This window comes from Aptenodytes patagonicus, chromosome 19 (genome assembly GCF_965638725.1).
Source record: "Aptenodytes patagonicus chromosome 19, bAptPat1.pri.cur, whole genome shotgun sequence".
Classification (NCBI taxonomy): Eukaryota; Metazoa; Chordata; class Aves; order Sphenisciformes; family Spheniscidae; genus Aptenodytes; species Aptenodytes patagonicus.
The window spans coordinates 7,375,835-7,390,312 of NC_134967.1; positions in this window are offsets into that span (position 1 = coordinate 7,375,835).

Below are 14,478 nucleotides of genomic sequence, written 5' to 3' on the forward strand. Positions count from 1 at the left end.
TCCTTGACATGGCAGTTTCAGAAAACAGGCACAGGTGTGTGTCTTAGTGAAGCAGCTACCAAACATTGGAATTACTGATGAGAGCACTGTTCCTTCGAAGAGCCTTACCTTATTTCATTGCTGCAGTTGCAGGAAAACTTCAGTGCTGCTGCAGATTCCAGAATCCAGAAAACAAAAGCTCCATTCATAAAGCAAAAATACTTGGAGTAGGGGGACTTGTACCACTGTCCTTGGAGAATCTATGTTCAGTCAAACAAAGCCTATTTGTGATACAGCAAAGGGATAAGGCATGCTTAGAAAGTTCAGTAGTCATTAATTTAATTGCAATAGGTAATAAAATGAGTAGATTCAATAATGGTTACATCCTGTACTTCAAAAGTAAGCATTTATTTGGGAAAGTGTACTGGGACTGAGCAAAATGATGAAAGATAGTCTGAAAAATAGGTAGACTTCCATCATCCGTATCAAGCAAAATTGGCAACTGAATTCAGCCCAACCATTCTGTTCTTGCAGTGGAAGAGAACTCAAAAAACAAAAAATGCATGCTAATCTTATTATTTCAGAAGCAGCTCCAGAAAAATCTGTGTCAATGTTATATAAGGTGTGTAGGGGTTATTCATAGACTGTATGACAATGTAGGCTGTTATTTAAGTGTCCCTAAGAGCTTTAGGGACTGAAGATACTAAATGGTTAAGTGACACAGCTGGGCATGAAGTTGTGAGAGAAGCAGTAAGAATCACCAGTCATCAGGTCCCATGGTGTGTGGGTCTAGTTATGTGTACTCCTTGCTGTGCTGGTCTTGAACAGGAAAGTGCTGCATGACAAACCTGTTCTAATGGTACATTAAACCACAACCTGAGCAGGCTAAAGTGATTCTGAGAAAGACCTGCATATTGCGTTTCCTTACTCACCGGAGCAGAAGGAATTAGTATGAGAAATTCATGAAGATCATGGGAAGAGCAGAAGGGAGGAATTTTCTTTACAGAATTGAATTGCAAAAAGACAAGCTAATGGAATCAAAGTGTGATCATTCAAGACCCCTATCTACCTTGCTGTTCAGTTGCTGCTAAGAATGAAAGAACTTACAAGCAAAGGTCTACACTTCTTGTATCTCTAAAAATTCACATCCTTTGAACAAGAGGGTGGGGTGAGTCTTCTAATTTACAAAGAGAGCTTTCGTGTTACCTCTGGGATTCTGTTACAGTAAACATCCCAAATCTCAAACCACTTGTCAGCAAAGATCCTGATTCCGCAAAACCCTTTCTTGTGAGCACCTGTTAGAAAAAAAATGTGCTTATAAAATTCAGGTTTCCAAGCAACAAAACAAAACATACATGAAGTAAAACATCTCTCAAGCCAATACTCAAGGGAACTGACAGAGACAGTTGCCTAGTTAGTAGAGTCTGATTTTCAGAGGCCACCTAATACTATTCCAAGAGTTCAGAGGAGATTTTAAGTTACATGAACACATGATATGCAGGAGTTTTACCCCTGTCTCAACAGCCAGAATTTCACTGTGCATGCTTGAATGCTTAAGCTGGTTATAAAAAAAAAAAAACAAAAACAACACATACAAGAGAAAATACAGTCATGAACAGAAAGGTGAGCATACACTCCAGCCTTACTTCCCATGAGCTGGGCAACTTCAGTCACTCATAAAAAGGAACACGCATAGTTTCTCATAAATTTATCTTAAAAATTTATGAAGCGGTAACATAACTTTCTTATTTCATTCCATTCCATCTTTTCCCTGATATCCACAAATTGGCTTGATACAAAATTCTGTGTTGAAATCCATAAAATGTACTTTTGTTTTTTAGGTACTGGCTTATATTTCTTAGGGAAATAACTCCAACTGACAACACTGGAAATAAGATGTGGGCTGTATTGTTTTTATATACAATATAGAGCTTTCCATACTGTGCATTTCAAATACCATATCTTAGCATCTCCTTGGTGCTAACAATTGTTTATGAATGTTGTAATTTACTTTAAAGGAAATCTAACTTCAGTTTTCTTCTTATCCATGCTTCCACTATCTTTATAACTCTTCAGCTCCCTCCGGGGGTGTCAATACATGGTTTGCTATCTTAGTCGGTTATCTTGTTTAAAGAAAAATCCATTTACAGTTTATCCTGCCTGCAGAACAGTCTTATTGATAGTTCCCCCATATAGCACAAAAGAAAAGGGTTATGGCTGCTTCAAGAAAATGGGCTTGAAATTCCAGAGTGGAACTCTAATCTTTTGAGTTTTATTCTTGGTTTAGCTGCGGAGGCTGATTTTGAATGAATTATTTAGCTTCTTTGCTTTATATGCACCAATGGGGAATAGATATAGTAGCGCACAATGGTATTACAAAACTTAATCCAGTAACACTTTCAAAGTACTTTGAGATTCTTGGATTGGAAGAGATGAAGAAGTTTTAACTATTGTTGCTGCTGTTACTGAATTCTGTTTCTCAGCTCTGGAAATAGGATTCAAAATTCATTGGCAGGGATATGGGATGAGAAAAGTTATAGTCCTTCTCCTGTATTTTGCAAGATTTGCATGTGGAAATATCTGTGTGTGTTTGAGCCAGTATAAAGTTTCTCTCTTGGGAAGAATTAACGTTTTAGTAAATAAACAGCAAGCAAAACTGAGTTTTTATACAAAGACAATTACACGTAATGGAAAAAAAATAAGCCCCTCTACGTGTATATTTTTGCTTAGTCAAGCCAAAATATTTATTAAAGAAATAATTTTGATGGGAAATATTTTGATAAACCTTGAAACACAAACAGATTTGGACTAAGAAGTTCTAAAGGGTCAAGGAATACATTCAAAAAATAGATAGTCAAAGCAACATAAACCACCCACTTTCCCCAATGGTAACAGGTCTCCATGAACAAACACAAAACTAGCAGGAAAACCTATAAAGAAACAGTGTTCTCCAAAAATCTTTAACTTTCAATTAACTGAACAAACTAGTTTCAGAACTGATAATAAATTCTATTCGTAGGTGATTATTGTGTGTTGAGTTTTGATGCTTGATTAAAGACATTTTTACTTGAGAACTGTAACAGCTGGAAATCAGGCTTTATATTATACTGTGAGCAACGTGCTGACAAATTTCTTACCTACAAAAGCTCAGCAACAGAGCTATAATATTGCCTGTGTGTGTTTAGGCTGAGTTATGCTGTCTAGAATCATAGAATCATTTAGGTTGGAAAAGACCTTTAAGATCATCGAGTCCAACCGTTAACCCAGCACTGTCAAGTCCATCACTACACCATGTCCCTAAGCACCACATCTATGCATCTTTTCAATACCTCCAGGGATGGTGACTCAACCACTTCCCTGGGCAGCCTGGTCCAATGCTCGACAACCCTTTCGGTGAAGAAATGTTTCCCAATATCCAATCTAAACCTCCCCTGGCACAACTTGAGGCCGTCTCCTCTCATCCTATCACTTGTTACTTGGGAGAAGAGACCGACCCCCACCTCGCGGCAACCTCCTTTCAGGTAGTTGTAGAGAGCGATGAGGTCTCCCCTCAGCCTCCTCTTCTCCAGGCTAAACAACCCCAGTTCCCTCAGCCGCTCCACATCAGACTTGTTCTCCAGACCCTTCACCAGCTTCGTTGCCCTTCTCTGGACACGCTCCAGTACCTCAGTGTCTTGTAGTGAGGGGCCCAAAACTGAAAAGGTATTCGAGGTGCAGCCTCACCAGTGCTGAGTACAGGAGGACGATCACTTCCCTACTCCTGCTGGCCACACTATTTCTGATATACGGCATCCTGGCTTGTATTACTGATATGTATTATGCTAATCCAATAAAACATAAAGACCATTGTATCTTTTGTGACTTCTGCCACACTGGTGCCAGTAGGGATTTGCATTGGTAATATAACACCAGCAGAACACTCTAGAGAATTGTTGATGCATCCTATTTCGAGGTTATGGATCCTAGCCTGCAAGTAAGTAAAATTCCCCACTAACTTCAGTGACTCCTGAAAGCTTTAGAACATCCTAGAAAAGATTCAGCATTATGAAAGACTGACATATCAATAGGCTATTCAGCACTTAAAAATAGAAAAAAATATGGTGACAATTTCAAATAAGTGAACTTACTGCAGTATTTTGAACAGCTTAGATTACTGTATAGTACTTTAAAGAACAGTTTTGTTTCCTTTGAATTAAATATTTCAAAAAAGTAATCAAATGGTTTCATTTCTCCATGTTTCTACCTTTTATTTTATTTCTTTTTTAGTCCTATGGATTATGGGCTACAGTGATAATGTACCTACAGATAATTTAGCTTGCAAGTGATTTAAAAAGAACACCTTAGAGAAAAAAAAAAACAAACCTTGAAAAACAATTCCTATCAGTAACACCTTATAGTATTAGAAATGTAAGAAGCGAATGTACTTCTCACCATTTAAAATGTGAGTTTCTGTTTTGAGTTTCATTTATTTTTATGATCAGATTAGTCAATTTCAATTTTTGCAGCTCCCCATAGCTCTATATTGGTGTTTAATTCCTCATAACAAATGTAATACTAATAAAGATGAATGACATTTTGGGTACTTCTGATAAAACCTCTTTCCACTGCCAAAATTAACGTTGGAGTCGAAGCTAAAAGCACTATGTGGTTTACTAATATGCACTAGTCAGCAGATATGCGTCTAGATACAGCATTACCCTTTGGCATTTGTTATTGACGGTACTGCTCTTTATTATTTATTAATCTCTGTTACTTTGAGTGTCTGTGACTGAAACTCAATGATTCTTTTTGTATTCTTTTTTCTTGTATGGATAAGCAGGTGACATGGTATGGATTTTAAATACTCACTGCTTCCCAAAGCAAGCAATTGCATTTGGCACTGAGGTGACTCCCCTTTTTATGCTTTCAGATTTTGACTTTCTGCCAGCCTTGTGGTAGGCTGCATGTTAGTAACACGTGTCTCATAAGAAAGCTGTCAAATATGATTCAAGGGCAGTGTTCTGCTCTATTTGTATGGACTGCATTAGTTTGTTTTCCATACTGCACTTGCTCAACCTGTGCTACAGCTAAAACCAGATCTGTGTACTTACTTCTGCCAGCATATGTATGGCAGTCAGAGAAGTGAGGGGAGATCTTGGGAACAGAAAGATTCAGTTGGGGGGGGGGGGGGGGGAGGCGGCAGCGGCATAGCGCAGCTAGAGGAGCTATAGGTCTCTGCTTGTCTTCCTCCTAGTATAACTACTCAGAATAGTCTGCATTCTGGATCACACGATGAGCCATTAGCTGTTTGGGCCTCTCTCCCCCTGTTCATATTGCAGCTGTACGGATGTCTAATCTAGCTATGCTGGTGAAAGGTACTAAAGCAGGTGCTGCTACTGTTCTTTTCCCCAATATAGCATGTTCTGTTCTGGAGACAGGTCGGTAATGGAATAAACTATGCTTGGTAGAGCTTAGTCATACATGCTCTGCAAATACAGCATGCTGGTTTTGTTATACCAAGAGAACATTCTTGTAGGGAATATATACACACAGTACACTGAAGAACTAGTAGCATAGCCACACATCCTAGAGATAGCTCAACAGGCAAACTCCAGAACTGAAAGCATCGTAAGCTACATCAGTGTATTGCCATATTTCAATTTAGCCCTGGTGTACAGTGCTTCACTACCATGGCTATATTGCTTCTGTGATCCTAGCAAGGATCTTTGCATGTATACATATATGCCAGTTTCTACAGACCTAGCTCAGAGGTCTTCAGCATTGTGTCACACTTTAAACATTGTCATTTTCCTAGCATACTTAACATGCACTTCCAGAGCTTTGTTATAATGTAGTTTGCATTTTTTTCTACCTATTTCAGCTGAGGGTCAAACTAGACAACTGGACTTGGCCCTCAGCCTGGAGTCTAGCAAGTTGTTTTTAAAGGACACTGAAGCCCAGATGAAAATCTAGGAAGTGAAATTAGCCTATTAAAAGTAGTGATAGCTTAGGCATTGACTTGATCCAGGCCTGGTTTTCCATAGTTTTACTTACTGTGCAGCTGTGGCAAATTTACATTATGGCTAAATTCCTCATTGTCATCAGTAAGAGTTTTGCTTAATTCACTGTGGAAGTGGAATTTAATGTCAATAAAAGCCACCTTTATCACCCATTTTGATCATATTTGCTTTAGGGACTAGGCGCAGCTTTGTGTGCGGTTACAAAATACAACTCAACAGTTCAGGATATTTTTGGGATTAAGTCTTGTCATTAAGAACCACGGTCTTCTGTGCTGCCTGTCTTGAACACTTCAGCTGAAGGTGTTGGGTATAAATGCAAACTGCTCTACAGTCATAAAAGTTTTCACTCAGCACAGGCAAGGCTTAAATATGTTCCCTGCTATTCTGCATATAAGGAGGTGGAGGAAGGAAATCTGGAGAGGAAGCTGAACTTCCTATGCCAGAGATTTTATACTGGAGCCTTCCCTGAATTCAAGACAATGTAGCAACAGCTTAACATATAAATCACTAGAACTGCAGACATCCAGGATTTGAAGACTGACCCTTCTGCATCCACACCTGTGATTAGGGATTCATGTGTTTCTGCGAATTCATAAAGAACAATATGACTAATTTTTGGACATAGCAGTTGCTTCTTCCATCCCCCACCCCATCTCCAGACTAATAAGAAACTCCCTCTTTTTTTAGTTTCATTTCTCTGAATGTTGTTTCAGACTTATGAAGTAGCCAGTTGGGGCATCTGGATTAATAACAGGTACATGGGCAAAATGACTGCACAGCGAGATACAGAAGAAACAGGCACCAAATGGCCATCTTAAAGGACTAGGTCTAAGCAGACAAACAAGGGAGGTGAGAAGTAAGAAGGGCTGTTTGTAATAGAACTATCAACTGATCAGACACACGTACACACTTGCAGTTTTATGTTTTATAATTATAAATGGATGAAGAAGTCACCAAACTAATCCCACAGATGCTCAAGTTATCCTGATTTTTTTTTTCTGTTTAATTATGTTAACATGCTACCTAGCATCTTGCACATCGATTAAATCTTAGAGATTTTGGTGTATAAGTGTTGTACCTACAGTAGTGGGATAAGTTATGAAATAAAGAGGTAGGAATCAGAAACTTCGATTTTTTCTTTATTATTATTACAGCATAGCACTGAGCAGTGGGTTTACAGTATCACTAGCTACAATTCACCTAAGAAAGCAAGGGCAAATATTTTTGTCAATAACCGATCATTTCATTGAAACCTGTGGGAGCAAGGGCATGCTCTGATGAAATATGGTTTTCTTGTTGGTGACAATGAGATAAACTAGAGAAAGGAAAGGAAATCTCTCTTCCTTTTCTGGCCTGGAAGAGCATTATTCCTCATGTTCTTTTTTTAATTCAGGCAATTTCCTGTACTTCTAATGCATGATCTCCCACAGGAGGGGTATTTGTATAGCATCTTCCACCCAAAAGCACCATGCAAACCAGTAGGAAGATAGCATTTATTTTTCCTGCTTTCAAGCAGCTTATCCATTTCTGATTAAACAGTTCATGTAGATGCATCTCCTCTCTCCTCTGCTCTTTGTCTGATTTAGTCTTGCCAATTTTCTTACCATTGGGACACAAATCAGCAGCATACTGAGTTGACCACTGTAATCACAAGCTTGTGTTGAACTCTCACTGTATGAGATGATGCAATGTCAGTCTAAGTAGTGCAATAAAAAAACATTGCATAGGTAGCATCAGCAAAGCCTGCAGCCTGCCAGCACAGTATGAGGAGGTAAACAGAGTGATTAGGTATCTTGCTCACGTGATATTTCCCATGGTCTGCTTTATGCAACTGTTTATTCTAGGCTGACATTCAGTAGAGACATACTAAATATCACACTTAAATTCAGGTGAAATTCCTGAACGATTTAGACAAGTTGGACAAAAGATGAGATTAAATATTTTGATGATTAAGGGATTGAAGCATCCGACATATGATGAGAGGACGAGCAAGCTGGGATTCTTTAGCCTCAAGAAGAGGTGGTTCAGGAAGGATCTTATCAATGTGTATAAATACCTGATGGGAAGGCGTAAAGAAGACAGAGACAGACTTTTTTCAATGGGCACCAACTGACAGGGTGAGAAGCAGTGGGAACAACCTGAAATACAGGAAATTCCACGCAAACATTCAAAAAACCTACTTTTACTGTAAGGGTGGTCAGACACTAGAACAGGTTGCCCAGAGACGCAGTGGCATCTCCATCCTTAGAGAATTCAAAGCCAGAGTGGACAGGGCCCTGAGCAAGCTGCTCTAGTTGACCCCCTAGTGAGCAGGAGGGTTGGAATAGATGATGTCCAAAGGTACCTTCCAACATCTGTGATTCTATAATTGTTTGCCAACGGAAAATAAAGGTAAAGACATTGAAAGTGGTATGTGCCCAGGGTATCTGTGGTAGAGCTGGATTCTGTCATACCAGGATGTTTCTTGATTGAAAGATAGCCCTTCCCATTATCACTGAATTTTTCTTGAATATTACCGTGAAAGTAATGGAACATACGCTTTTTCACTTCCCACATGGCCCAAGTCAGTTGAATTTCAGTATTTTACAGCAGGTGTGGGGGACCTTTTAGCAAGATGAAATCTACCCTATAGCTGCAATTTTAAAGTAAGGAATAAAAGGGTATAACGTTTTGTCCTCCAAATAATCTTCCCACAAAATTTAGTTCACTGTTTATGTGTTGCCTTCCAGCACTGTGTCTGAAAAAACGACATTCACATAGGCCACTTAGGCTCGCTTATGCCATCTTGTGGAAGAAGGCAGTTTAGCCGGAATAACAGAAGTGGAGGGGCAAGCCTACAAATACATATGGTGTATTTAGCTAGCTAGCCAGAAGGCCATAAAAATAATCACAATTATATTGCCTTTAAAAAGAGCTGAAGTGACCTTATGTGCAGTGCAGAACAGCTTCCTTCTACCTTCTTCACAGAACAGTGGTGTCTCTGACAACTGCCTTTTGACAGGAGATGCAGCCACTTGGCAAGTGCTGTTCAGTGGTAAAAAAGAAGAGCATTTCTTGCCCCATGGAGCTGAGCAAAGCTTCTTGCCTAGTCTGATCTGAGAAGTGTGGGGAGGATGGAAAGCAGACTACAGAGACTTCTGAACTAGACCAAAAGATTACAGATTACAGAACAAAGGCTGAGTTTCAGCAAGAGAGAAATCAAAGTTATAAAAATTAAGTGCTTGTACAAACTGACAAAGAAGTAACGTTCTTTTTCATGTTTACATCTGAGGTGGTGTCTTTCAGGATATTTGATCCCTAACAGGTCAGCGATCTTGCAAGATAAGCTTCTGTCACAAGGCTCCTACCATCAAGCATCTTGCACTGATCCTGGGCTTGTCTTTTAAATTTCTCTCCTCTCTGCTTCTTCCTCTAGTTAGGAATGTTGTAATGATGACTGGATTAGGCACCTGAAGTCCAGAGGCTATTTCTAAATCTCACACTGTTTGTTTTGCCTGAGTTTCTTCTCTAGATTCCCCCCCTTAAGAGGGGGAAGGAGCAGGGAGGTTTTTTTCCTGAGCTTCATGTCCCACACAAAGTTCATCATGCTCTGTGTATCTGTAGTTCATTATGACAGTGCAGCCCATGCTCAGTGTATTCATCCTCAAAATTCTTTGCAAGATAAGATAGTGCTATAGTCCCTGTTTTACAGACCAGGAACAGCGGTCAGCAGAGACTAAGTGACATTCCCAGTGTCATATGGGAAATCTGTGGCAGAACAAATAGCTGAGCTGGGTTTTCCAGGTCAATACTTCGACCTCGGACTATACTTCCTTACTTGTGGGAAGGAAGTGGCTTATGCCATAAACTCTTAGCGTGGAAAGAGTAAAAACAATGCACACAGAGCTCAACATCAGGCTCTTATTTTTTGTTTCCTTTTTGAGCTACTTGGGAAAGCAGGGTAAAAAAGTGAGTAAAAGTTAAGCATTTTAATGCAGATTCAGGCATTTCTAGATTTGAAATAGAAATTTATTTTCTCCTTTCTCCAAGTGCCCAAAGTGAGCTTTGTTATTCTAAAAAGATGTGACTATCTTTGAAAGTGTGCGTTCTTTTCTACAGCCCCCTTTTTTCCTCAGTAAGATAAAAAGAGCTCTGGCATTTTATATTCTAAATTTTGACTGACCAGAACATAGTGTTTTCCCAGAGATGTGGTTTTGCACCTAAGCTTTTTTTGTGCATTGGATTTAACCTTAGGATGTAATATTTCATAAAACATTTATTGTCTTCTCCATTTTTATAGAGCACAATTCCCCTATGATACTTTGTTTTCATAGTCTGCTCTGAATATAGAATCATATGATTCAAAGGTTTCTCTCACAGTTTGAATTTTAGTTGTGGTTAAAGGAAGGAACCTCTGCTATTTTCAGCAAAATTAGTAAATGTCTTCCTAAGCAAAAATAGTTCCAACAGGTAAAGATAATTAGAATCAGAGCCAGGAGACAGCTTAGAGCAAGAATCTGGAAAGTGATTTTGTGAGAGTTATTTTCTTCTATAAGTGAGCAGGTTTTGCACGTGTCTAAGTGTCCCACTCATCAGTACTGGCAACAGCAGTGATTCTTTTCCCTCAAAAACTGCATTTGATAAAGCTGAAATGCAGTTAGAAAACAAACAAACCAAACCTTCTTCTAAGCTAGTTGGGGGCAGCAAGGCAGACAAAGGCAACTGCAAGGCAGAACAAGAAATGTGTTTTCTCGACTCTTACTGTATCCAGACCCTACTGATGCTTCACTCTGGATGCTGCAGGTTTACCACTTAATGCTCTCCAAAGATTATAATGCATTGATTATAAAAGCCATTATAGAGGTACCACTTTACTTATATTGTTAACGAGCTTGGCTATAAAGGGATTTGCAACCTGAATTTCATGACAGAGCCAAAGTATAATTTGTTCTGGGCTATAAAGCCTATGAATTATTGAGGCAATTTACTTCCAAGTCTGCATTTTCTTTCTGAGCACAAGTGCTCATGATGAGTGCATGTATGTGTGAGAGGAGAGAGACAGGACTGCAAGCTGCTGACAGTGATATAAGCACCAACTTCTCTAGCAGTACATATCCCCATCATAGGCTCTTTCACACAGCCAGCAAGTAACAACAGAAAATAACTGGCAAAATAATCATTTTGAACAAGTAAGAGAAGAAAAATTGCATGCTGAACAGTGCCAGATGAGCACCAAATTCAAATCACAATTAGAAATGCACTTTGGGTAATTACAGAGAGGGGCTTTTCCCTTAGAGATGTCACAAAGGTTGTGTGGATATAATCAGACTTGAGTGGATCTAGTGATGGTGAAAAACACTAGACTGACAAATCAGAATTCTTAGATCCTCCATCCAGCTGAGCATATAACCTGCTGTGGGACCAAGCCTCCCACTTTATGTTCTTTTTAAATCTAGTTTCTTACGGAAGTGAGGCTTTGTAATCACACTGTCAAATCTGTGTCCTGTCTCCCCTCCTTCCACTCTCCACACCCAGCTAATAGTTTCTGAATTCACTGACCAATTTCAAGCAAGGTGATAGAGAACTGGAGGTTTCAGAGACATGAAGCTTCTAAATGTTTCAGGAAAACAAGAGCCAGGTAGAGAAGAGGGATCTTTTAATACCCCCACTGCAAGAGAGACGCCAGCATGAGCTCCCCCTTATTAGGCACTGGAGAATGCACACAAGATCTTATGCATGTCCTAACTCTAAGGAAAGCTTCTACTGAAGGTTACGTATTCTTAAGTGTTAGGGAACTTTGTCATAAGATTTAGAACTCTAGAAAACTAGACTCCGTTACTTCCACTGCTCAAGAAATTCAAAGGGTGGGGTTTTTTGGGGGGAGGGGGTTGTTTGTGGGTTTCAGGTTTTTTTTCCCCTCTCCCCAACTGTTGGTATTATTTGAATATGGAGAGGATCCCTGTATGACCAGATTCCCACTATGGTAGGCACTGTGGGAGAATTTCCTGCACCAGAGAACATGTGTCTTAAACACCAGACCGACAGGCTGAGAAAAGAAACAGACATGAGAGGAAGTGACTTGATGGAGGTCACCTAACAGACTTCTAAACAGAACACATCTCAATAGCACATGCATAGGCAGCTGCAAGCAAGTTTCCTTAGCCAGAGAGTAGAAGCCTTCAGCATTATAAAGGGGAATCGCTTCAATAGCAATGTTGACAAGAGTTTACACTTTCCAATGCCTTCCTACAACAGCTGAGAGCAACTTGATTAAGCCAATAGTAAAACATGAGCACTTGCATCAATATGCTGTCAATATAGCTCTAGGTAAGAAAGATGCTGCAATTGAAAATCACCAAGTTAACGGTGGTCATCAGCAACCTGTCTAGATTATGGCTTCCAATACTGCTAGGACCATTGGAGCTCACTTCTCAGCAATCCTGAGAAGAGTTTGTAGATTTCTTCAGCATAGACCAGACTAATCTTTGGTATGTTGTTGCAATAGGCCTTTTCTTACCCCTGCAAGTGGTAAAAGTATTTTTTTATGCCAGCCGAGTACCAGGGAACAATCAGTATCATCAATGGATTATTTCTTATTACTCAAAAGGTTAAAGGAAAGGAAACATCCATCACGTTTTCTGTTAATCTTATTTTCTGAAATTCCTAGCAAGTGTATCTTTTATAATACTTATCTTCTAAAATACGTGGTTTAGGAAGATGCATCCTTTGGACATGTTAGACACAGAGCTTGGCTGTGAGCTCGTCTCAAGCAGATAGTCAGAAGCAAGTCTTCCAAAAATAGGGCTCTTAGTCTCAAGCTCTTGAAGCCATAAAGGTGTTCAAGAAACCCTGTCCCTAGATGACTAACCGCCTAGCCCTCTTCTGCAATATGAAAGGGAGAGTTCATTTTCCATTTGGGGCCAGCACTTAGCAATAGATCTATCTGAGCAGTCTTCAAAGATACTGAGAACATGGCAAGAATATTGCCTTTCTTTGCTGTACCACACTGTAACACCTGCAGGTTCTTTATGTGCCTGTAATATTATCTCTTTTACACAAATGGCATGAGATTTGTATGAAAAAATGTGTTGTGATACACACCTGTCAAAGACAAATGATTTCAGAGTAACCCTGAGCAGATCTAACAATGACTGAAGTCCTGTTTGGTTAATAGCTTAATTTAAAATTATTTAGACATTTATTTAAAATTATTTAGACATGCTTGAATGTCTACCTTATTAGAAAGTAATTGAATTTTTTTAATCTGTCCATTTAAGTTCAATTCTCTGTTCTGGAAAACTTCTTTTTAAAACCTGTTTAATTATTAAAGCATTTTTGAAGGGGGGGGGGGGAATGTATAGATTAATTCTTTATGAGTGGAAATATGCTGATCCTGGATCTTCCAGAGAGGCTATTATATATAGTACCACCAGGGATAGCACATTCCTGATGAAAGGCTTCTGGTTTAGACATTCACAGTTTAGATGACCATAGCACTAATAAATAGTATCAGTTACAGTGTCTTGTTTTGAAACTTCAGAGTACTTTACAAACCGGTTATAAGAAACACATCCATAGAGATCACTTCATTTCTCACTGATATACACCCACCTCTGGATGCTATCTGATGGCTCCTAAAGAGCCTGCGACAACACTGTACAAGATTTCTGACCAGAAATTGAGACATGTCATACTTGTTTGGAAATACAAGAGGGAAGGTATATGTGGCTAAGAGCAATAGAAGTGAATGTAAACCAGGCTCTTTTTCTGCAGCAGCATCTCATTTTGTTTCCTCTGACTTTAACAGTGCAGAATCCAAATCTAAAGGCAAACTAATCATTTACATTCCAAGTACTTTCACTGACAAAACCAGGGACCCAGTCATCATACCCAGTAAGAACAAGTAAAGTTTAAGAATAGTCCTATCCCTCCTTTCCACTTTACATGCTCAGTAGAATAAATACAAAGGAACACCATGCCTATCTAGGTTGAGAGCTTTTGCAAGTGTCCCACTTGCTGTTTGAGCCTCATTAAGAGCATCAACAAATTTTCTACCATTATAAAGTCAGATCCCACACCGAGAGGTAAACAGCTTTTCAGCACACAAAGCAAAAGTCAAAAAAGAAACTTTTATGGAAAACAGCAGTAGAAATTAAGATAGAGCATTAATCACCATTCCATACTTTTGGATTTGGTTGGTGAGTTTTAAAACATCAGTTAAAACAAAGAAGATCATTTTAACTTACCATGCAGTAGGGTTAGGAACTCATAGTGTCCTCTTCCTAGTCATATTGCAAAAATGCACGTTGAGTGGAAGCTGGCTACTAAGCCTATTTTTATAGACATTAACGACAAGAAAGTCTATCTCTCTCTGACTTGCCCAGTTAAACAGAAAAGACCCAGATGATCAGCAGACACTCTTTTCCATTCTACTTCCTGCTATTTAGCATTATGTAAGGCATATGGGAGCAACATTTTCAAGCTGTTGCTTGTGTAGACCAGAATTCAGGAGACCACCCTT